At 39.6% G+C, this 24022-nt stretch overlaps 1 pseudogene; it reads right to left on the bottom strand.

Annotated features, from left to right (window-relative positions):
* Positions 1-9784: 9784 nt before the first annotated feature.
* On the bottom strand, positions 9785-10887 carry LOC149211333 (uncharacterized; annotated as a pseudogene).
* Positions 10888-24022: the final 13135 nt, after the last annotated feature.

Here is a 24022-nt window from a genome sequence, read left to right as displayed (position 1 = left end):
AAATTTTTGCAGTGTCCAAATTGGACAAAATCTATGTCGATTTTACACCTCTCGGCGACACGAACCCGATGGCGCAGTCAATTTCCTGATCTGAGCAGCCAATTTGTAGACGTCCTAAAGGAGGGAAACTTTGAGGAATCTAGGGGGAATCTAAAAGATTTCTTGAGCCCTAGCTTTTCACTTTCTCAGAATTCAGAAATTTGACAATCAATTTTACACTATTCGACACCACAAATTTGATGGTGTGTTCAGATTTTTTATTTGCTCATTTCATTTTTCGGCCACTTTTCTATGTGGAATGTGGGTGTCAGCGTTCATGTGCAAGCAGTCATTTCCATGCGATTTGATGCTGTGAGATCGATGGTTCGAAGAACTTCAGCAGTTTGACATCTGCTTCTTCAGATGGCCCCAATATGTGAGGTATATGTAGCATGTTCATGTACTTCTTTTGCTATGCATTGTACTGCACGGATCCCTGTTTGATGTTGATGTGGGATCTTGTTTGCTTACTTGTTTCATGGTTCCTACTTGATGTGACATGGAATCATTTGTGTGATGTACTTGTTGTCATGATTCGTCATGTTTTATTTGAGATCCCTTTGTTGTATGTTGATGGGATACTCATGTGTCACCATGCATGTTTTCATTGAGATCCCTTTTATACCATGTTGGTGGGATGCTCATTATCATCATGCATGAGTTTGTTTCATACTGATAGGAGTCCTTTTGACTGAGAGTTCCTGTAGCGAAACATATCTTGGAGCCACTCCTACATGAGGGAATTTTCCTTGTATGATAGCGAGATCATCTCTTATGTACATCATCACTATTGACACCACTTAATGCAGTGGCCTACACCATCTTGACATCGGGGCCTAGAGATGTAGTCCCTCTCGGACGAACTCTGTTATCAACGACTTATGTTGTCATGTGCTAATGATTATCATGTTACTCTTCTTTACAGCATGCAGATGTATTCACTTATGCTCTTTTTTAAAATGCAATTTAACACATCATGAAAGTAAAAGGTCTTGGAAGGGTCCTCTGTCACACCCGAACTTGGATCACTTTGTGTTCCTTCAAGCGAGCATGCCAAGATGATTTGGGAAGCACACTACAGTCAGGTTACTGGGAATTTTGGGGTTGAGAAAATGGTGGAAGTACTGCAGAAGTATCTCTATTGGTCGAATCTTAGATAGGATTTCGGGAAGTACATCAGTTCATGTTCTACCTACGCCATTGCCAAACCGACCATCAAGAAGCAAGGCCTCTATACCCCACTGCCTACCCCTAGTCAACCTTGGGAATCCATCTCCATGGATTACATGTCGGGCCTTACTTCTACTAAGCATGGAAACAACTGTGTTTTTGTGGTCATCAACAGGTTCTTGAAGATGGCCATTATGGCGGCCTTCAAGAAGAATATCATAGCAGAAGCCACTGGTAAAATATTCTTTGAATGAGTGTGGGTACACTTTTGGATCCCACAATCTATCATCTCAGATTGAGACAGCAGGTTCCTCAGTACATTTTGGTCTAGCCGCTGGTCGATGCTGGACACCAAACTCACTAGGTCCACAGCCTTCCATCCTCAAACTGATGGCCAAACAGAGCTTATGAACAGGATGATCGTACATGTTTTGCGCATGTACAACTCAAAGCATCCATGCACATGGGATGAGATCCTCCCTTATGTTCAGCACAGCTACAACTGGGCTCTCCATAGCTCAACTGGAAACAACCCTTTTTAGGTGGGCTTGGGATTCCAACCACTATGTCCCATTGATGTGGCCATGCCATTTACAGCTACTCACACAGATTTGGCTCATGTCCAGTCCAAAAAAGATAAGGAAAACAACTTCATTGAGAACATCCAACATATTTGCCAGCAGGTCCATGACATTCTGGAGAAATCAAATGCCAAGTACAAGCAGCGACATGATCAACATCAGATGCCAAACAAGTTTCAGGTGGGCGACAAAGTATGTTTGCATTTGCAAAAGGAATGCCTTACCGGAGCCTATTGAAAACTCAGACCACTCTGATATGGTCCTTACACCTTTACCAAGGCTGTGGGAGACAATGCATTTGAGCTCAGCATTTCCCCATTCCTTGGCCTGCACCCAGTGTTCAATGTGGACTGCCTTCGGCCATACTTTCCACCATTACTAGACACATCCGACATTGCAGAACAACTCACACCCACAGAGTTAAATCCAGATTGCATGGAACAAGCTACAACTGATTGGATCATGGACACATAGATCAAACACACTCGCCAGTAGTATATCCAACTGTATTGAATTGTCAAAGCAAGCCAACTCCTTCACCAGGATAAGTGGCTCACTAGGGACCAAGTTCAGCGAAAGTTTCCTCAACTCATGGAGGAACTCAATGGAATGGGGACCATTGCTTCCTAAGGGGGGAGGAATGATCTAGGTGGATATTGGTGGCCACCTGCCAAGTCCATTTGGACCCCCACCATTGTTTCTTTCATCTTTTCAGTTTCATTAATTGTAGCATAGTTTACTATTTTTAGCAGTCTTTCGGGTCCTGAACTTCTGGAACCGTTTTTAGGCCCTAAACAACATATTTTGGGAAAACTAGGAGCAACATCGGTCCATGGACCGATGTTGCTCTTCCCAAAGTTGTAGTTCTCAGATAGCTCTTTCTAACGAGATATTGTGCATGTCAAACGAAGATCATATGCCAAATTTACGACCATGGGAAGTTGATGTACCAATTTATCCAAACAGGGCCCACAATTTGGCGTTTCATCTTCTAGGGTTAGGTTTTTGGATGTTTAGGGTTTTCCATTGTTTATCAACAATAAATAGTCCTTCGAGCCTCATTGTAACACAGTTCAGAGGCATGTAGCCCCCACATCTCTTCTCAGAGATAAGCTACCATCGCCCAGCTAGTTTATTTCCATTTCTGTTTGTAAGAATATTTCAATATTTTATAGTAATGAAATGAAATATAATTTCCTCTGTATCTCTATATTTATGGTTATCTCTGTAATTTGTTGTGTTCTTGTTTAAATCTGGATCACCTTGACACCAAACTCACTGCATAGATTATATCCAGCCTAGTGGTAGTCAAACACATCAAGCTGCCTATCATACTCTTGTATAACGTCGGATTTACTTTTCCGCTGCAATCTTCTTTGCTCAACTTCAACCCCATGACAGTTGGAGTTGGTGCGGGCTTGTTGTTCTGCATCTTAAACCTCTCCAAAATGTCTGCCACATACTTTGCTTGAGAAATAAAAATTACATTTTCTGTTTGCTTTACTTCTATGCCCAAAAAATATCTTAGCAACCCCAAGTTAGTTATTTCAAATTCATTCTTCATGACTTGTTTGAAATTAGCGATGAGAAAATCATCGCTGCCTATAAAAATTAAATCATCTACATATAAGACAACAATGAGAATCTTACCATCATTCTCTTTGATGTAGAGAGTAGGCTCATTGTCACACTTGACGAAACCATTGTCCAACAAGTATGCATCTATCCTATTGTACCATGCATGTGGTGCTTGCTTCAACCCATAAAGAGCTTTCCTTAACTGATACCCTTTGTCTTCTTGGCCTTCTACCTCATAACTAGGCGGTTGCGCAACATATACTTCCTCTTTCAGCACTCCATTCAAGAATGCTGAATTTACATCAATTTGATACACTTTCCATTTATGTTGTGCGACAATCGCCACAACTGTACGCATTGTTTCCATCGTCGCGAATGACGCAAACGTCTCTACATAATCTCTTCCATGCTGCTGCTTGTATCCTTTGACAACTAGCCTTTCTTTGTGCCTTCCAATCTTCCCATCAACATTGCTCTTGGTCTTATAGACCCACTTCACTCCAATGACTTGCTTTCCTTGTGGCAAGTCCACTAGCTCCCATGTGTCATTCTTTTCTATTTCTTCTATTTCTTCCTCCATTGCTGCAACCCATTTTTCTTCTTTGACTGCATCTTCAAAATGGATTGGGTCATCTACATGACAAAACAAAGCAAATAAGGAATTCAGAGTAGCGCTGCTATCAACTTCATCTTGCTCATAAATTTCATTTAAATTTCTGAATTTTGGTCTTCTTATGCTTGTTGAAGATGGGCCTGACATGTGACTTGGTGTTGCACTTTGTGGCATGCTTGGAGAAGCAGTTGCTTTCCTACGTAATGCTGTTCTATTATTTGTTGATGGTGTTCCTTGCTTCCTACTTTGTTGCGCTTGAATAGGTGTAGAGGGAGTCACTGTTGAGGAATTACTTGTTGTTGTCAATTCCTCTTTGTCCTCATGTGGTATACATGCTTTGACATTGACTGTCTTCTCTAAACTTCCATCCCATGCTTCTTCTTCTATGAACTGCACATCTCTGCTGATTATGACCTTCTTGGTTAATGGATTGTAGAGTTTGTATGCTTTGGATTCATCACTGTATCCAACAAATATACATTTCTCCCCCTTTTTGTCCAACTTCTTCCTCAACTCATCCGGGACATGTGCATATGCCACACAACCAAAAACTCTCATGTGAGTGACACTATGCTTTCTTCCACTCCATGCCTCTTCAGGAACTATGTTTTGGATGCTTTTGGTTGGACATCTATTCAAGATATATGCTACACAAGCGATAGCTTCAACCCAATAATCATTTGGCAAATGCTTTGCCTTCAACATACTACTAGCCATTTCCATAATGGTCCTGTTCTTCCTTTCCGCCACACCATTTGTATATATCTTGCTGTAAATTGCCCCTTGAAAAATTGAAGGAAGTCATTTGAGATGTATTTGCCACCTTTGTTAGTCCTGACGACTTTCATGGTCCACTTTGCTTCTCAACAAGAGCCTTGTATTGGCGAAAGCACTCAAACACTTCACTTTTTAGGAGATAGACCCATGTCTTCCTTATGTAGTCATATAAGAAGGTCAATATATAGTGGCTGCCACCAATTGATGGTGTCTGCATTGGTCCACATAAATCTGAGTGGACAATCTCCAAAGGTGCCTTTGCCCTTACTAACTTTCCTGTTGGAAATGTCTCTCTATGTTTCTTGCCCAAGATACATCCTTCACATAGGCTGTTCAGTTTTTCTATGAGTGGTAATCCCTTCACCATGTCTTTCCTATGCAGCAAATTCAAACCTCCAAAGTTGAGATGTCCAAATCTCAAATGCCATAACCAATTTTCATCTTTGACCTCTGCTTCATAGTTCACTTGTGTGACAGCTACCTCTTTTCTTCCATCCTCTTGTGAGTTATTGATAGCTGTGCTTGTGCACCTTCTTTCAAATCTGATCTTATCTTTAGGGGTAACATTCTATTGTTTGTCATATGAACCTTTACAATCAGCTATCTGCTTGGAGGCCTGTTCAAAATTGTGCATACATTATTCTTGAAAAAGACATTGTAGCCCTTTTGTACGAGCTGTCCAATGCTTATGAAGTTGTGCTTTAGACCAGGGACAAAGTAAACATCTGAGATGTACTTCTTCTCCCCCTTCTTTGTTAGGATATTAACTCTACCTTTTCCCATGACAGAGACTTTGCTATCAGTCCCTAATGTCACTTCAGATTTCACACTTTCATCTAGATTGGAAAACATTTTTATGTTCCCTGACATGTGGTTGCTACACCCTAAATCTAGATACCATATATCACTCTATTTTTCTTGTGCTACATTACAAGCTAAAAAAATGCTATCATGGTTTTGATTTTCTTTTGTGAAATTTACACTTGCTCTATTACAAATGACTTTTACTTGCATATTTATACTAACATACGAATTTGACATTAATTACATGACAGAGAAAATATTTAATACGCAACATGGGCGATTTTACATAATAAATGATTTTCTGAACTTGAAGGTGTTGTGGAGTGTGGGAAACAGTTGAATGTTTGCCCATATCTATTTAATAAACTTCATTAAATGTCTTAATCTCTGTGATGTGTTGCAAATGGTACACTGTGAACTTCTGTTTTGACTTTTGTCCTTCTGCCTGTAAACAAAATCGCAACCATGCAGTGGTTGACTAGGCAAGCATGCTGGTTGTCAATGTGTTTAAGAGGGTGGTTGGGATTATTATTTCCACCAAGCAACCGGGACATGGGCAGTGTTTTTTTGGTAGGGTTGAAGGGAACGGATTGCTATTTCGTGATCACGGCAATGGATAAGAAGGCATTGTCGAGTCGGAATAAGATGATCAGGACCTAGACTAACAGGGAGATTTTGGAAATTCTCGATCATAAGTTCCTGCAGACTCTGTACGCGCATTTGGATGAGGCTCAGTTGTCGTGCCATGGAGTTTTGCCCAGGCCAGAACCTCCATGTTCTCTGGCAGCAGCCGGGAAAAAGATTCGATGATAAAGACGCCAGGTTCTATAGATCGGAACTCTAAAGCCACCTAATTAATCCTTGTAAGCTTTTTGTGCATACCAGTTCAATGAGGAAGAGCAATGGAAAATGCTTAGAAAGTTAGTTTTTTTTGGTATTTCAATGTCTAGTGTGGCATTATCTTAACGGTCACAGTTTTTTAGTACTCAAAGGAGAATATATATTGGGTATCAAAATGCGTTATCCTCAGGGTAGCCCTAGGTATTGACCCTCGCTTTTTTTTCTATGGAACTTTATTTGATAGAGCCAAGCCGCACAGCTCACTGAGTTAATACCCAATTCACACAAACCTACGACCCAATAAATACCCAATTCACAGAAACCTGCAGCCCAATTAATACCCAATTCACATGAACCTTAATACCCAATTCACACAAACCTGCAGCCAAAGCCAAATGAAGCTATTCAAATTGTGCAAGTTGTGTCACACTGTCCTTCCCAGGTATCTCTCGCGGCAGTTTCCCCTCTTGTGGGTTCGTTCTCATTAACTATATATGACCATTGCATGTACCACTCGCATACAAATAATAGGAAAGTAACCCAGATTAACTTATTCAAAGAATTGTGATTGACATGTTCTTTTAACATTTTACATATTGAATGCAATTCTAATTGAAAAAAAGACAATATATGTAGAAAAACAAATAACTTTCATATTTGCAAATCTTCTACAATTTGCCACAATAAAATTATTTATTTTAAAAATGTTTCTCTAAAGAATAGAAATCTTCCATAATTAATTCCACAATTTACAGTAACAAAATATTACTCTAGAAATATTACAAGAATATCTCTATAATAAAGTCCGCATGAGAATTTTGATTATCACTGGCTATCTATGTATTTTCAGCGGTGTCCATTCATTTGCATATTTAAAAAAGTAAGCAAAGGCAAGGATTGTTGGGTAACAATTTAAATAGAAGTAAATGTGGCTAACCATTTAAATACGAGTAAATTATTTTTATGAAATTTTATCCATATTCAATGTTATTAATCTATGTTTTATATTTGTATGTCATCAACATATGTTTCATGTTTGTATTTCACAAATATAAAAAATTGAGTTTGATCAAGGTAAATAAATTTTATTTTTAAATTATTTTTAAATTGGAAAAGTTGTTTATATAAATTGTACATGATATTGAATAATGGTAAATTGTAAATATTATAAAATTATATGGACATTTATATTTTATTTTAGACACAAGTTTTGTAGAGGAAACAAAGCTTATATAAAATCCAAATTTATAAAAAGTTTGCACAGAAATACAAGTAGAGGAAACAAAGCTTATATAAAGGATGGTGTTTATTTGGTTTTCTTGCTTCATTTTTGGTTTAGATTAACTTATTCTAAGGAAAAGATTATGATTGACATGTTTTTTACTATTTTGAGCATATTGAATCAGCCCACTTAATACTATTAATACTTGTGTGAATTGGGTATTAAGTGGGCTGATTCAATATGCTAAGGTACAAGAAGAACATGCAAAAGCAATCTTCTGAATGACTTACTTTCAAATTTTAGCAATGTTATCTTCACCTTAAATCAAATGTCTTCACATATTGGATGAAACAATTGCAGCACTTTTGGTGGAGGAAAAGAGGCTAAAACCAGAGGATACAAAAGGAAATTTTTAAATAGAAAATGCATTATTTTCAAGGAAGATGATGAGAAAGAAAAATTCAAGTAAAAGTGAAGTTGAATGCTATTTTGCAAGAAAATTGGGCATGCAATCATGGAATTGTACAAAGCATATATGTGATCTATTAAAAGGGAAGCTAAAATAATTAGCGAACATAGAAACAAATGAATATTCATTGAATTTTAATGATGATGAGTTCAATGAAGAAATTAAACCTCTCAAAATCTTTTACAACAACTACAGTTCAGTGAAAAGTTTCAACATGGATGGTTGTCCAATTAGTTTGGAAGTTGTGGATCTAGGGAAGGATCCCTCATTAGTTGTTGAAGACATGTTAGTGGTCTTCTAGTGAGGTTATGCTACAACTTGTGAATGTTGTTCAATAATTGAATTCAGGAGAACTGAGATTTAGGAGACATAGGAGACAGTTTGATGGAGCTAGTGTTGATATGAAAACTATTTAAACCATTTAATGAATGATTGTGTGTTTTGGTGTCTATGGGTGGTTTCAATAAAATTTTTGTAATGTAAGCATTAAGGGGGGAGTTAGAGTTAATGCTTACATTCTATATTAAAATTTGGTTTGTGAATTGTTGGAGATGGATGAGATATTATCTCAACATCTCCTCCTAAATTAGGAATAAGTTAGATCTGAGAAACTCTATATTATAGAGAAATAGTTGAATGTAATGTGTATGTGTGTGCATGTTGATGAATACATAGCTATGTGTGAAATATAATGTGTGATTTTAGTCATTCATTGTTTCAAAGACAAGGTAATATAGTTTTTAGTGTTTAATAGTATTTAGCCTAGTCACTTTATACACTCATGCTTAAATTTCTTCTCAATATATATGTTTATGTATCATGTATTATATTTAATTTGAGAATGTGTACTTAAAGGTAACTCTATGAATTCAAATGGTGTGAATATGAATATTGTAAGTAATTTTATCATATGTGATTGTAATTCAAACTTGTAATTTAAGGAAAAAAATGGTAATTAGGTGAAACTATTATATCATACTTTTAAACCAGTGATACATGGTAGTTTACTCCCTCAATTTGGAAATAAATATAATAAGTAGTTAAACTTAATATAACTAGTGATACATGGTAGTTTACTCCCTCAATTTGGAAATAAATATAATAAGTAGTTAAACTTAATATAACTAAGTACACTTTATCAAAACATAATTATTTACTCATAATTAAAGTAAAAAGAAATTTAAATATTATGAAAAGCAATTTCATGTAAATATTATCATTGTAAATTAGATATGAGCATCATTCTAATAATTGAATTTATTTACACTATCTATTATGCAATTAAAAAAAATTCATATGTACACACTAGACCTCTTCACATATAATACGTTATTGATAAAACCAAACTACCCTAAAATTTAGGTTACATATAATACTATTAAATTTATATCATTCTTTATTTACATTATTTTATATATAATATTACTAAATCTTATCTCTTTATATATATTATTTTATATATAACATTACTAAATCTTATCTCAGGCATATTCTAAAAAAATAACTTGCGTGTAGTTTTTCTTAGGGAAACCTGTTACACCAATTTATTTTGAGACAGTCAACTGCTATCCACAAATACACTGGCTCATATAAATTGCATAGAGTGTGACCTAACATATTAAATTTAAAATTTAATTCTTTAGAAAACTGAAAATTTTACACTTTTATTGAAATAAAAACAATAGCGTAAAACTGCTTCTGTTTGGCTAAGAGCTCGTCTTCCTCGACGTAAGGAAACAGGTTAACGGCCCAGAGGCATCTGGCAGGAGTGAAAGCCTGCTCCCTTACGGACCACCAGCGGGTTATTACAGGTGGAGTGATAGCAGCCAGAGATGGCTGTCCTCACTGTTGGTTTGACACCTAATTTTGATAGGTTTTGCCACTCGGAGAAAAAAAAAAAAAAAAAAACCAATTGTCATATACCCTAAGCAATTGTCATATACCCTAAAGAAAGGCAGCTCTAATACGAACTTTTCTTGTCATTGAACTTTTATGTTATTCTACTGCCAATGCGGTTCGTTCTTCTTCCTGTGTGGCTAGTAGAAGCTCCTCCAAGTATTCATCATCTAGAGCCTCCAACTCCAATACAGACGACATTTCTTGAGACTACGGCTTCTCTATTGGTAATAATTCGCTACATTTGTTAACGTTTTGGTTTTTATCAGTCTCGGCAGCAACAGGGGTAGAAGTTGGCGGCGGCCCCCTTCTTTCTCTGCGTGAATCGAGCCTCTCGACGACGTACGTTTCAAGCACCGAGGTGGGAGTACTGGAATGATATTCGTCGAGTTGCTGGATCCGGCTATGGCAGTCGGAAAGCTGGCTACTAGATGTGGTTGAGGAGATTTCAGAGGAGCCGGTGGAAAAGTTGGGGTTGGAAGTAAGTGGATTAGCTACACCGGCGTGGGCCTGACGACGCTTGAAGGACCTGCAAACAATTTCAAGGGGGAAGTTGAGAATGGCGTTGGAGCCTCTCATGGCGAAGGAAGCCTGATCGTAAGCCATGGCCACCTCCTCTCCCGTTTCAAATGTTCCCAACCATACACGGACTCCATGCCTCGTCGAATCCCTTATCTCCGCCACGTATTTTCCCCACGGACGCTTCCTCACTCCTCTATAATGCATTTCACTCCCTTTCGAGACCGAGCGCTGTAAATCCGAAGCCATGGGCACACTCGAATTTCCACTGCAGCTTGCGCATGAGCTTGAGTGCCGCTTCCAATGTTTCAAATGCAGATAACCAGAGATCGCTAGGGCTCTTACGGATAATACGTGCACATGCATATACATGAGGGAAGAAGAGTAGAGAAAAGGCGATATAAATATCTATTAGCACGATGGTCAGCCTGTTACATATCATCAGGTCCACGTCCGCTTATGCACGGCGTGAGGTATTTGATGATGTTGGGCGTTACGCGTATACGAACCACCTGTCACGGAATTGCCACATCTAGAACACCACGTGATTATAACTCCTGCACTAGAAACAGTCGAAGAATCCGAGGAATTATAGTATAATACATGCACCTAGACCCATCTGGAAATCAAAATTATTTTCCGGAGTAGGCCAAACATGTCACCTCATCTTTCTTTTGATGGATATCTTCTTTTACCGATGGAGCAGTGATGCCTCTGTATGCGCCTCACATTCCAAGTTCAAATCTTATCTTCACGTGGGTTAAAATTTGACATGAGCCGGCTGCCCACCCATCTGAACTTCCAACTCTTCGCAGACATGGTACAGTGAATCTAAAAAGGTGTTCTGAAAGATGCTCGTTGTTTCGTAAACGGTTTCAGGATAAGATCTTGTGAATTTATCATTGCAATAAGAAGCTCGTGGTCCATTTGGCAGAGCGTGTTAGGAAAGATTGTCGTTTTTTCTTAAAAGCTTTCAAGATATGATATGGTGAATTTATCATGGTGCATTTGGAATAGGGTTTTGAGTTTATCATAGCAATAATGCAGTGTTCTATATTACATGGAGTCGACAGTGTTCTATATTACATGGAGTCGACGAGACCCCTTGTTTTACTTCCCAACTACAAGCAACTGCTCTATTCTTTTCTTCCTTTCTTATCCTTTTCGTTTTTTTCCCACGTTGGGTTAGTAAGTAAGCTTTTCAAAATAACTAAGCATTTTAGAGATAAGAATTTATTATCGTCTTTATTAGTCACCGACCTTTTTTTTTCTCCCGAGGTTGAGTTAGTAAGTAAGCTTTTCAAAAGAACTAGGCAATTTAGAAAGAATAATTCATTATGGACGATTAGAATTGCATTTAAGAGTCTGAGTTGAATACAAATATTTATCTCATAAACTTATAGAGAAATATTTAATGATCGCTATGTTTGTTTGTTTGATTTTTAATATTATAGAAATTGTAATATTATTTTTGGTTTTTTTTTGGGATTTGAATTTCACGGGATTGGATGAAATTACCATTTCTACCTCTCAAGCTAAGCACCTGTTGACAAAGATTGTAATATTAATTATAAAGTTGTACAATTTATCATTATTTACAATCTAAGCTATATGTTTTTATTATAACAATTTTCACATTATTGTTTTTATTGTGGAACAATTATTGCACATTTTTCCCCAATTTTGTTAGAATTTTTTATATTTGGAATTAGGGTTAGGATCACGGTTTTGAAACTCTCTTAGATCTTTATCATCTTTTTAGAATAATTTAGTGGATTCCCCTACATTACTAATTACTAATACTCAATTATGGTCAGCTAACATAGTTTCCACTTGGATATGTGGGGAATATTTGGATTGTTACCTTGTTAGGGCCATAACTTTTGCATATTAACTTCGTTTGAAGTGTGTGATAGCTTGCTTGGAAGATATAGTTTAGAATAAAATTTCACTTTTAGATGAAGAAATCATGTTTGAAATTCCTCTTTTAGAACAAGGCCTATAAACAATAGTCAAGGGCTTCAAAAATGGGTTGAAGGTTGATGAACAAAATCTGAAAAAATCAACTCATGTTGAGATGTCTTGATTTCGGATATCCCCTATATAGAGAATCAAGAAACTCATGATACCTCTAAAAATCATGTATGGTACATCCCTCATTTTGGCAAGCTTTTGTTCTCCAAATTCTTTAGTTCATAAGGAGACGAGGAAACGATTCCTTCGATTTCTCCTTAGTGCATCATTTGGCCTTTATTGGTATATAACCTTCAATCCTACCCACCAAAATTTTCACTAGCCATTTTGGATCATTTTGATATTATTTTTATAGGCCTATGTCCATTGATAATTCTATTTTTTGCATCTAGTTCCAAATATACAATAGAAGTTAAAAATTGGCCCTTTTCATCCTTATCAAGCATAGATGACTCAAAGTATCATCTTCAATAAATTTGATACTAACTAAATGCACGTATTATTTTAAACTATTGATTCTATTCCTTCGCAAACATTCAAGAGCCCCATATCTTAAGGTTTTTATTTTCTCCCTTGACCCTTACAAATTTTCCTTATTAAGGTGTCACTTAAATGCATCCCCTATTTGAAAATTATTTTCAACTTACTGTGTTAGGTCTTGCATTTCTCAATTTATTGTGTTAGGTCTTGTATTTCTCTTGATACTTCCTCAATTTCTCTTAAACTTATAAGTGTGATTTGCTTACCTTATCTACTAATTCTTTTTTCATTCAATGCATATTAAGGCCCCTACTTTAGGTTTTCCATATGCAATATCCAATGGTAATGGTTGCAAATATCAAAAAGAAATTTTAGAAGAAGAGTTACCAATACAAGGAAGTGTGGACAATTTATCCATTTTCTCCCACACTAAAGTGAAAAATAACATTGGAAATGTGGACAATGTTGAGCTCTAGAATTCCATCATTTGTATTACAAGTATTCCCAAAATTTTCCTCATAGAGCCTTACTTTGATATGTTGTTGACCTCATTTCCATTCCATATTTTGTCAATATGACCACCATCTCATGATAATACATCAAAGTAAATTTTCAGGTAATTTGTTTAATTTTAGACATTTTTGTCTTTGTGAATTAGTAATATAATTAAAATATGATCTCGTAACTAGAAGAATTTTTTATATTGTAGAAAACATAAAAACGATACCAAAATCCTAAGAGGACCAATGATCTGAATGGTTGCAATGACCTAGAGGTTAAAGTGCAAGTTGGAGAAGCTCGAGGCATCACGAAGAATGATTTTCATTCACGAAGTGACATGGATATGTAAGCAATATACATAGTAGATTTGGTCAAAGGAGTTTTCAACAATGAGAAAAATCCACATGTATCAGTCCATGTTTGACATGGATAAGTTGGAGATCATATGGAATCAACATATACAAATCAGGGATTTGTTTTGAGCCAAACCGATTAAGAAATGGATAAATACTGAGATCCTTGTCTAACAATCTCAAACCTCTTTTTAAACATGGATACTTTGTTTTGATGTCCATAGTTGTATCTATAATAATTTTGATTTATTAATTTAATTTTCCCCTTGTAAAGGAAAACTAAAGCATGCATAAGCCAAGTTTGAACCTTTGATGTTATAGTTTCAAATTGGCTCCAATTCCCATTATATTCTATTAGTTAATATAAAAACAACATTTTGTTTATGATTTCATTGTAACATATGATTCTTAAGTTTAAAAGTAGTTATGTAATTCATTAAGAGAAATGGAGACCTAAGCAGAAAGAGCCTACTACATAGGGTACTCGTTTTTTTTTCTTTTTTTGTGGTGAATTGTCTTACCTTGAAAAATAGGAATTACATAAAAGTACAAAAATTCTTACATCGATCTCTCATAGGGGAGACCTTACCAAAACCAAAAATGAACTCTTTATAGAGAGGTACAATATAAAAGAGTAGAGGAGTGGTCCAAAGTCATACAAAAGAAAGTAGAATGCCTCACTTGTCGATAATAAACAAAAGTAATAAAAAACCAATATAGCGAGACCATGACATATCATGAAGTAGATGGTTTTGAGTCTATGGAAGTGACCTTGATAATATCTTTGTTGTCCCCAGATATGCCCCCCATTAGGGGAGGGATCCCAAGATTCTTCTCTATACACTCCATCTGTCGATCCAGGTTCTCCATATCTGATGAGCCTCATAAATGGGTAATTATATGGGCTCATTTTACCTCCTAACCTAGTCAATTCAACCATTCTCTTAGCTTATTGTATGATTTTTTGATTATATTTATGCTTATAGAGTGATTTGAGTTAGTTATTGTGCCATGTGGTCTAACATGTATTTAATGCAGATTATTGATGGATTTTGAGGTCAAAGTCAAGGATCCAGTGGAAAAATTGTAGAAATAACTCAAAGTGGACAGAGGAGAGGACTTATAGTAGGGAATCCCCCTCATTTATTACTCCTCACTTCGAATTCCCCTTCATTCAGCTCATAGTAAAAGTAGCTGAATCATGCACTAGAAGGCAACCGAGCAAGTGGAGGATGACTGATGATTATCTCAAGTTTTGGGAGCCAAGCTTTCCTAATTTTAAGGAAGCTGTTGGTAGCTTAATTTGTATAATTAGAGGGGCCTAGGGCCTCACTAGGGTCAGATTTTTGTTGGATGTTTGCTTAAGTAAACTCTGCTCCAACTTCGAGCTTATTATTTTGTGACAATTTCATGTAATCTTGCTATTGTTTTGATAATAAAGATGGGATCCTTCTTGAGCTAGCACTGAGTTACCTTAGAGGGCTAAATCTCTTGGGTTAGGTCCCAATCCAAGCATCCAAGCTCCTCTTTACTTGTATTTGTATGTTTTATTTCAATTTGTAGATTAGGTTGCTGTTAGATGTATTTCTTTTATGGTTAAGAATAGGTTGTTTTTGATGATTCAATAGTTTGCTTCCATTTGTTCTTTCTGTAGCAGGTTAAACAATGATCAACAAAGATTCAAAAGGCTAGCAACAGTGCCTTGGCCTCTCTTCCTCCCTTTGGGACCATGATTTGAGGCAAAGACCCTCTTGCTGCCCCAAAAACACAGATTTTCCTCCTTCATAGGACTTCTAGTGTTTGCAGCTTTTTAGTAGGTTAATAGTCTAGCTTTGCTTTGCTTTAGATCTTCTTCATCATGCTCACTTCCTGATTTGCAATAGTCTTCTTTCATTCTTTCCTTTCCTATAGCATTTCTCAGCATTTCCTTTCATAGATCATAGTTTAGACCATTTTTATGCAAAACTCTGTTTTTCCTAAATGCATTCATTTCACTTGTTGCTTGATTTCCTTGGTTGATTGTCTGTTTCTATGCAACATATCTCTTCCAGCAGTAGGCCAGCTTATTAGCAATCACACCCTCCATCTGATCCATGCCCTATAGGTCTCCCAAATCTCACCTCAATTCTGCCCTAGTTTCCTGCATTTTTCCATAGAACTTCTTCCTCTCTCCTTAAGCAAATCCAATCATCTTTTTATCTCTTGGTGATTCATGGTAGACCTTAGGCACCCTAACACCTCATTCCAACCTTCATCCACCTTTTTCATCCACTCTCACACCCTCAAAATAGTGAAAACTGCTCTCGGCCTCCTCCTGTAGGCTTCTTGTAGATTCCTTGTTTTCCTCCTATAGATTTCCTGTGTCCTCCTGTAGATTTTCCTATAGGCTTTATTTTGAAGGCCGAGTGTGGGAAAAGCCTCCAGAAGGCCACCTGAGACCTCTTAGGACCCATCCACACCATCCTACATCCTCTCAAGTCCCAAAACCGCCCTTCAATACCACCTATTTCCTGCCACACTCACACACAATAAATTACATGCATGTCAAATTCACATAAAAATCCAAAAATATGTTTTTTGCTTATTTACTTCCAGAAATAGCATAGTGAGATGTTGTTTACTTCCTTGAATAGGTAATGGCATTCCTTTCATGTTTTTCATAGTGCTTTCTGCAAAAATAGAATTAGTTGGTTAATTAGAGTTCACTAGGTTTGCTTTACATTTCAGTCTTTCTCCTTTCTGCAGTTAGAATAGCATCTATCTTTCTTTCATTTCATCACATATAGAGCTTCTTCTGGAATCCATAGAAGTTGGCTCGAGCTCCTAGTGATCTTGTGCCAGCTGACTAAGTGACAACCTGCAATGAGAACTAGTACTTGTGCATACTGCACTGATGCTTCCAAGTTTGTTACGAACTACCGGGTTGATAAGAGTAAAGTAGGTAGCCCAGGAGTTGCAGAATTATTGCTACAATACTGGTGCTCACCACTTTTTGGCGCCGTTTCTGGTGAAGCGTCAGAGTATTCTGTGATTACTGCTTTCTTCTCTTTTCTATTGCAACATTCTGTTATTAGTTTGCTTCAGCAAAAGTAGACTAGTCATTCCTTTTCCTTCAGTTCTGCATTTCCTTGCTTTCCTTTTCAATTCTACAAATTTCATTTCAGTAAGTTCATTTTAGTTAGTTGCATTTTTTTTGTTCAATCACAATCTTAGTTTCTCCAGGTACTGTCAGTGTGGGGAAAAAGAAACAAAAACCAACCAAAAAAGATTTCCTTTCATGCTTCATAGGAATAGATATAACTCAGGAAAATTTTTGCCCAACACCCCCACTACTTCACATAGCCAGCCTTCTCTCTTCTTCAGTGGTTGCGATCAAGAAGAACCCTTAGGTGAACAACCAGACATATTTGAAGAACCTATAGGGGAAGAAGAAGAAGAAAACATTCCTTTGGAGCCAATGGCTGAAAACAAAAATGCTAGGGGGAATGGAGAGAGAATAGAGGGTACATTTCCCATTCAGGAGACCAATGGGGACACCTAAATGAAGAATATAAGCCCTTCCACCCTACCTCATTTCCATGGTCTGACTACAGAATATCTTGACACCTTCTTGTTTGAGTTTGTTGTCATCTGTCGAACTTATGACTATGCAGAAGATGAGCAAAAATTGAAACTGTTCCCTTCTACTCTCAAGGATGCAGCACTGCGTTGGTTCATGGGATTACCTGGAAATAGCATCACAACTTGGGCTCAGATGTAGCAAGCCTTTAACAACAAGTATCGAGACTATTGTATGTTGAAAGATACTAAAGAAGAAATTTTCCAAATGACCATAGGAAGTGATGAGTTCCTAGAAGACTATGAAGAGAGGTTCTAGCTCAGTTACAAAAGGATCGGGTGTACACTTGGCCCTGAGTCTCTAAAGTTGGTCCTGCTTAGGGGAATCTGGGAAGATCTTTTAGACACCTTCCATCTACTAGCCAGGGGAGACATCTACCAACTATCCTATGAGGACATAAAGACTGTTTTTAGAAACCATTCTAGAGCAGCCAGAAAGAAAGGTAGGGGGAGTCAACCCATAGCCAGTAACTCTTCCTCCAACTCATCCATTAAAGGAGAAATTGGAAACATGCTGGAAGACTTCAAGAGTGAGATGCTGCAGACTCTTGCCATGCAAATGGTCACTTTACATATCAAAAGAAAACAAGAGGAAGCAGAGAGGGCTTTGGCCATTTTTTGCCCTAGATGCACCAAGAGGCATCCTAGGAATGGATGCCCATTGAACTCTATAGAGGTTTGTTCAGTCTGTGAAGAAAATCATTCTACAGATAAGTGCCCTTCCTTGCCCGAACTTAAAGCTGTATATCAAGGGGTTGAGGGATTCATTGAACAACTCTATTACATAAACCAAAGAAGGCCGCATGGACCTATACCATACCATCAAGGGATGCAAGGGACATCTCAAGAATACTACAACCCCAACCAAGTGCCCTCCATATGTTATCGGGAAATCTAGTGTCCACTCAGAGCTGCTAGTCCCACTAAGACTTGTAGCTATCTTAGAAAAAAACAAACTAAAACTACTTTCATTTTCCTTTATGAGAAGTAGATAAGAGAGGAATGAAGGACACCAACCTTAGTCTTGCGCTTGGTTCCTTGCTCGGTTCCTCTCCCTTCTGACAGATCCTTGTCGCTTCTCCTTCGTCTACCCAGCTTCAAAGAGAACCTATGGAATCAAAGCAGCATAATACTATCGAAGAACAGAGATCTACAATCATAAACAATATAGGACTAGATATATATTGACCACACAAATGCATATATCATCAAACATACAAGAATGTGGAGGAAAACTTGAATAGCTTTATTAATATCAAGAATAGCAAAGAGGATTACAACTAATTGTTCTGACCCAGCGTCATCCTCCAGCATGAAAGCCCTTCTTTCACCTCATGAAAATCTTAGATCACCAAACACTATGATATTCCACCAAGAAACCAACAGCACTTCCTTATGTAGAGCTGTAACTAGGGTCTCTCACACCGCTAATTATCCTACATTAATAAGTCAATCCGGGAACGTTTTGTTATTGCAAGGAGTAACTTAATCCGAGGCTGTTTGTCCGAGTAATGCTCGGTAGTATAATGTCCTAATGGTCTGAAAGGAAACAGATGCTAAGCTGTAACGAAACTAACCCAAAAGATAAAATCACGCAAGGAAGTTAATCAGTCAAGGGTATGGAAACAATAACCTATCCCTTTAGAAACTGATAAAGAAAGGAAATCAGAGCATGGACTTATAGGTCTGGGGCTAGGCAGCGTCTTGTTGAGGCTCACGACAGCCTTAGGCCTGCTCTCACACTAAAACAACAAAGGCAGGTAAATCAAGTAGCGAAAAGTAAAATGGAACAGCAATCTGGAAATGGAACAGCAGTAAAGAAATGGAACAGCAGTAAGGAAATGGAACAGCAGTAAGGAAATGGAACAACAAATAATGTGATCCAGGTGGATATTGGTGGCCACCTGCCAAGTCCACCTGGACCCCCACCATTGTCTTTCTCAGCATTTTCAGTTTCCTTAATTGTAGCACAACTTACTATTTTTAGCAGTTTTTCGGGTCCTGAACTTCCGGAGCCGTTTTGAGGCCCTAAACGACGTTTTTTGGGGAATCCGGGGGCAACACGAGTGCATGGAATGGACTGGTGTTGCCCGTTCCAACAATGATAGTGCTCGGATAGATCTTTCTAATGAGCTATTGTACGCGTCAAACGGAGATCATATGCCAAAGTTACGACCCCGGGAAGTTGATGTACCAACTTACCCCCAAACGGGGCCCACAGTTTGGCGTTTCATCTCCTAGGGTTAGGTTTTGGAATGTTAAGGGTTTTTCCATTGTTTCTCAACAATAAATAGGCCTTCGAGCCTCATTGTAACACAGTTCAGAGGCATGTAGCCATCACATCTCTTCTCAGAGATAAGCTACCATCGCCCTAGCTAGTTTATTTCCATTTCTGTTTGTAAGCATATTTCAGTATTTTCCATTAATGAAATGAAGTATTATTTCCGCTGCATCTTTGTGTATATGGTTATCTCTGTAATTTGTTGCGTTCCTGTTTAAATCTGGATCAGTGGTATCAAAGCGGTCTGCTTTTTCTCTGTTTTTCTTTGCATGTCCCCAACAAGGTCGGGATATAAGGAGTTAGGGCTTGAACTGGTTGAACCTTTGCAAGACCAGCCTCGCAAATCCCGACGGCCTCCCATGGCGGACGAGAAGAAAGACGAGGGGGCAGGAGATCCCATCAAAATCTTGCTCGAAGAAGCGCTCGAGCGACAACGGAACGCGATGATGGACAGCTTTGCGCAGATCCTTCAGCGGCTACCCAGAAGCGGCGCATCGGCTTCCAGCAGCTCCTCTGGAAACGCCACACCCTTTAAGGTACAAGTTAATTTTGAAATCCCCATATTCGAGGGTCAGATAGACGCCGATGCCGTAGATAAATGGTTAAATCTGCTAGAGGGTTATTTTTCTGTTCATGAATTTTCGAGTCGGGAAAAGATTGTTTTTGCTCTTCTCAAAGCAGCCCCCCACGTCAAGGACTAGTGGGAAACCTACTGCGAGCAGAAGGATGAAAGTACTGGCTCACTATTTTCAGCCGCACCCACCTGGGATTCGTTCCGGGATGCCATCAAGGAACAGTACTACCCTGTCGGAAGCTATGAGGATGAATACATAAAGTGGACCACGCTGCGGCAGGGAAGGGACCAAGACGTGCCGGAGTTCACCAATCTTTTCCATACCCTTCGCACAAAGTTGGGTATTAAGGATTCGAAGCAACATTTGATACTCAAATACCGTGGCTGCCTGCACAAGTACATCCAGGAAGAAATACAGTTCCTAAACATCCCCTCGCTCAGCGCAGCATACCGGTATGCCGTCAAGGTCGAGCAGAAGTTTAAACAAAAGAAGCGAGACTTTGGATCTGCGAATCCAAAGCAGGGGAAAGGTGCCCCTAAACCACAGAACAAAGGACAAAGCCAAGGCAGGACAGCCCAAGACAACCAGCCAAAGCTGCAAGAAAAGAGCAACGCCGCGAAGCCGAGAAAGGACACTGGAAAATGGTGCGAGTTCCATAAGAGCTCCACTCACAACACAAGTGAGTGTCGGGCCAAGCAGTCACTGGTGGCTGAGCTAAAGGTTTCAGAATCAGATGCATGTTCCGACTCTGAATCAGAACCCGATAAGGGGTATGAAAAAGGGAAGCAGATCATTGATGCGGATCCCAGCGCCACTGTTGCTACTGCAAAGATCCAGAAAAATGAACCCGAAGATCCAGAGGAGGAGGAGCGTCTCTTCCACTCCCAGATGTGGGTAAAGGGCTCCCCGATACAGTTCATTGTTGATAGCGGGAGTCAAAAGAACCTCATTTCGGCAGAGGTCGTGAAGCGGTTGGGCTTACCGACCACAGCACATCCACAACCATACACCATTGGGTGGCTTCACCAAGGGCGAGATCTTCGCGTGAGCCAGCAGTGTCGCCTTCCATACAACATCAAGCCCTTCACGGATGAGGTATTGTGTGACATTGCTCCCCTTGAAGTTTGTGATGTATTACTAGGACAACCATACTTGTGGAAGCGACATGCTGTGTATGAATCAAGGCCCCGGGCCGTTATTATTACATTGGGAGATAAGTTGTTCAGGATACCAGAGGTAGCACCACCTGCCGCCATCTCTTTGATTACTGCAAAACAATGCAGTAAGATCATTTCCAAAACCAGGAAATTTGTTTTCCTGATGATACGCCCTCAAGGGAAGAAGAAGACAGTGGCCGCGGCCTCCAAACGGGGTCCCTCTGCACGGCAGCTACAGATGGACAAGATTGTGGAGGAGTACGAAGACATCTTCACCTCCCCGGCAGGGGTTCCTCTGCACTGTCAAGTCAAGCACTCCATCGATCTGACCCCAGGTGCGCCGCTACCCAATGGACCAATTTATCGGCGCTCCGTTCTGGAGAACAATGAAATCAAGAGGCAGATTCAGGAGCTCCTGCAGAAAGGTCACATCCGTCCGAGTTCTTCGCCCTGTGGGAGCCCGATAGTGTTGGTACAGAAGAAGGATGGGACGTGGAGACTCTGTATTGACTATCGGGCGCTGAACAAGATCACTGTCCGTAATAGGTACCCGATCCCGCGGATTGATGACCTCCTAGACCAACTAAAGGGGGCGAAATATTTCAGTAAGATCGATCTGAAGTCAGGATATCACCAGGTACCAATTGAACCCTCAGATGTGTGGAAGACTGCCTTCAAATCCAAGGAGGGCCTCTTCGAATGGTTGGTCATGCCTTTCGGATTGACGAATGCTCCTGCAACCTTTATGAGGCTAATGGATGACATCTTGCGGCCATTCACCAACTCCTTTGTAGTAGTATACTTGGATGACATTCTGATCTTCAGCCAGAGTTGGGAAGAGCACCTCCAACACATCCGACAGGTTCTCCAAACACTGCGGCAACACAAGCTATGTGCCAATTTGGAGAAATGCACTTTTGGCATGACCGAGGTTCAGTATTTGGGATACATCATTGATGAACAAGGGGTGCATGTCGATCCAGCCAAGGTCCAAGTCATTCGGGATTGGCCCTCTCCAACCACTCTAACAGAGCTCCGCAGCTTTCTAGGTCTTGCCAACTTCTACCGCAGGTTTGTGTTGGGATTTTCTCATATTTCTTGGCCCTTGAGTCAAGTCACCAAGGGCGGGGCGAAAGCAAAATTCTTTTGGTCTGAATCTCAACAGAAGGCATTCAGGGAGTTGAAGGATCGCCTTTGCACGACACCCGTGCTCGCGTTACCAGATTTACAACAACCATTTGAGGTCGAGACAGATGCCTCCGACTATGCTATTGGGGCAGTCCTTACTCAACATGGACATCCAGTGGCATATCACAGTGAAACACTTTCAGACACAGTCCGGAAGTACCCCACTTATGATAAAGAGATGTATTCCATTGTACAGGCCTGCCGACAATGGAAGCATTACATTTTGGGGAAGGAAACGGTCATCCACACAGACCACCGACCTCTGCAGTTCATACAGACCCAAGGGAAATTGCAGAATGATCGCCATCAGAAGTGGTCTACATACCTGCAACAGTTTCACTTGAATATCAAGTATAAAAAGGGCAGCACCAATAATGTTGCAGATTGCCTCAGTCGACCACCGATCATGGCGCTAACCACCGTGCTCAACTCTTGCGGGCACGAGACTTCTGATTGGCCACTTCTCTACAAAAGCGACCCAGAATTTGGCCACACATACCAGACACTCTTGGAGGGTCGGCAGGTTGCAGATTTTCACCTCCAAGATGCCCTATTATGCCACCTCGATCACCTTTGTGTTCCTTCAAGCGAGCGTGCCAAGATGATTTGGGAAGCACACTACAGTCGGGCTGCTGGGCATTTCGGGGTCGAGAAAACAGTGGCAGTACTGCAAAACTATTTCTATTGGCCGAATCTTCGACAGGATGTTGGGAAGTACATCCGATCATGTACTGCCTATGCCATTGCCAAACCAACCATTAAGAAGCAAGGCCTCTATACCCCGTTGCCTACCCCTAGTCGACCTTGGGAATCCATCTCCATGGATTACATGTCAGGCCTTCCTTCCACTAAGCATGGAAATGACTGTGTTTTTGTGGTCGTCGACAGGTTCTCAAAGATGGCCTGCAAGAAGAATATCACAGCAGAAGCCACTGCTAAACTCTTCTTTGAACGAGTGTGGGTGCACTTTGGGATCCCACAGTCTATCATCTCAGATCGGGACAGTCGGTTTCTCAGCACCTTTTGGTCCAGTCTCTGGTCAATGCTGGACACCAAACTCACGAAGTCCACAGCCTTCCATCCTCAAACTGATGGCCAGACAGAGGTTGTCAATAGGATGATGGTGCACATTCTGCGCATGTATAACTCAAAGAATCCACACACATGGGACGAGAGCCTCCCCTACGTTCAGTACAGCTACAACCGAGCTCTTCACAGCTCCACTGGCCATAGCCCTTTTCAGGTGGGTTTGGGATTCCAGCCACTATGCCCCATTGATGTGGGCATGCCACTTGCAGCTACTCACATGAATTCAGCTCATGTCCAGTCCGAAACAGATAAGGCCACCAGCTTCATTGAGCGCATCCAACATATTCGCCAGCAGGTC

This window comes from Pinus tabuliformis, chromosome 1_1 (genome assembly GCF_031772625.1).
Source record: "Pinus tabuliformis cultivar Carrire ecotype Pingquan chromosome 1_1, CPIR1, whole genome shotgun sequence".
NCBI classification, from domain to species: Eukaryota; Viridiplantae; Streptophyta; class Pinopsida; order Pinales; family Pinaceae; genus Pinus; species Pinus tabuliformis.
This window is presented reverse-complemented; position numbering and strand designations above follow the sequence as displayed.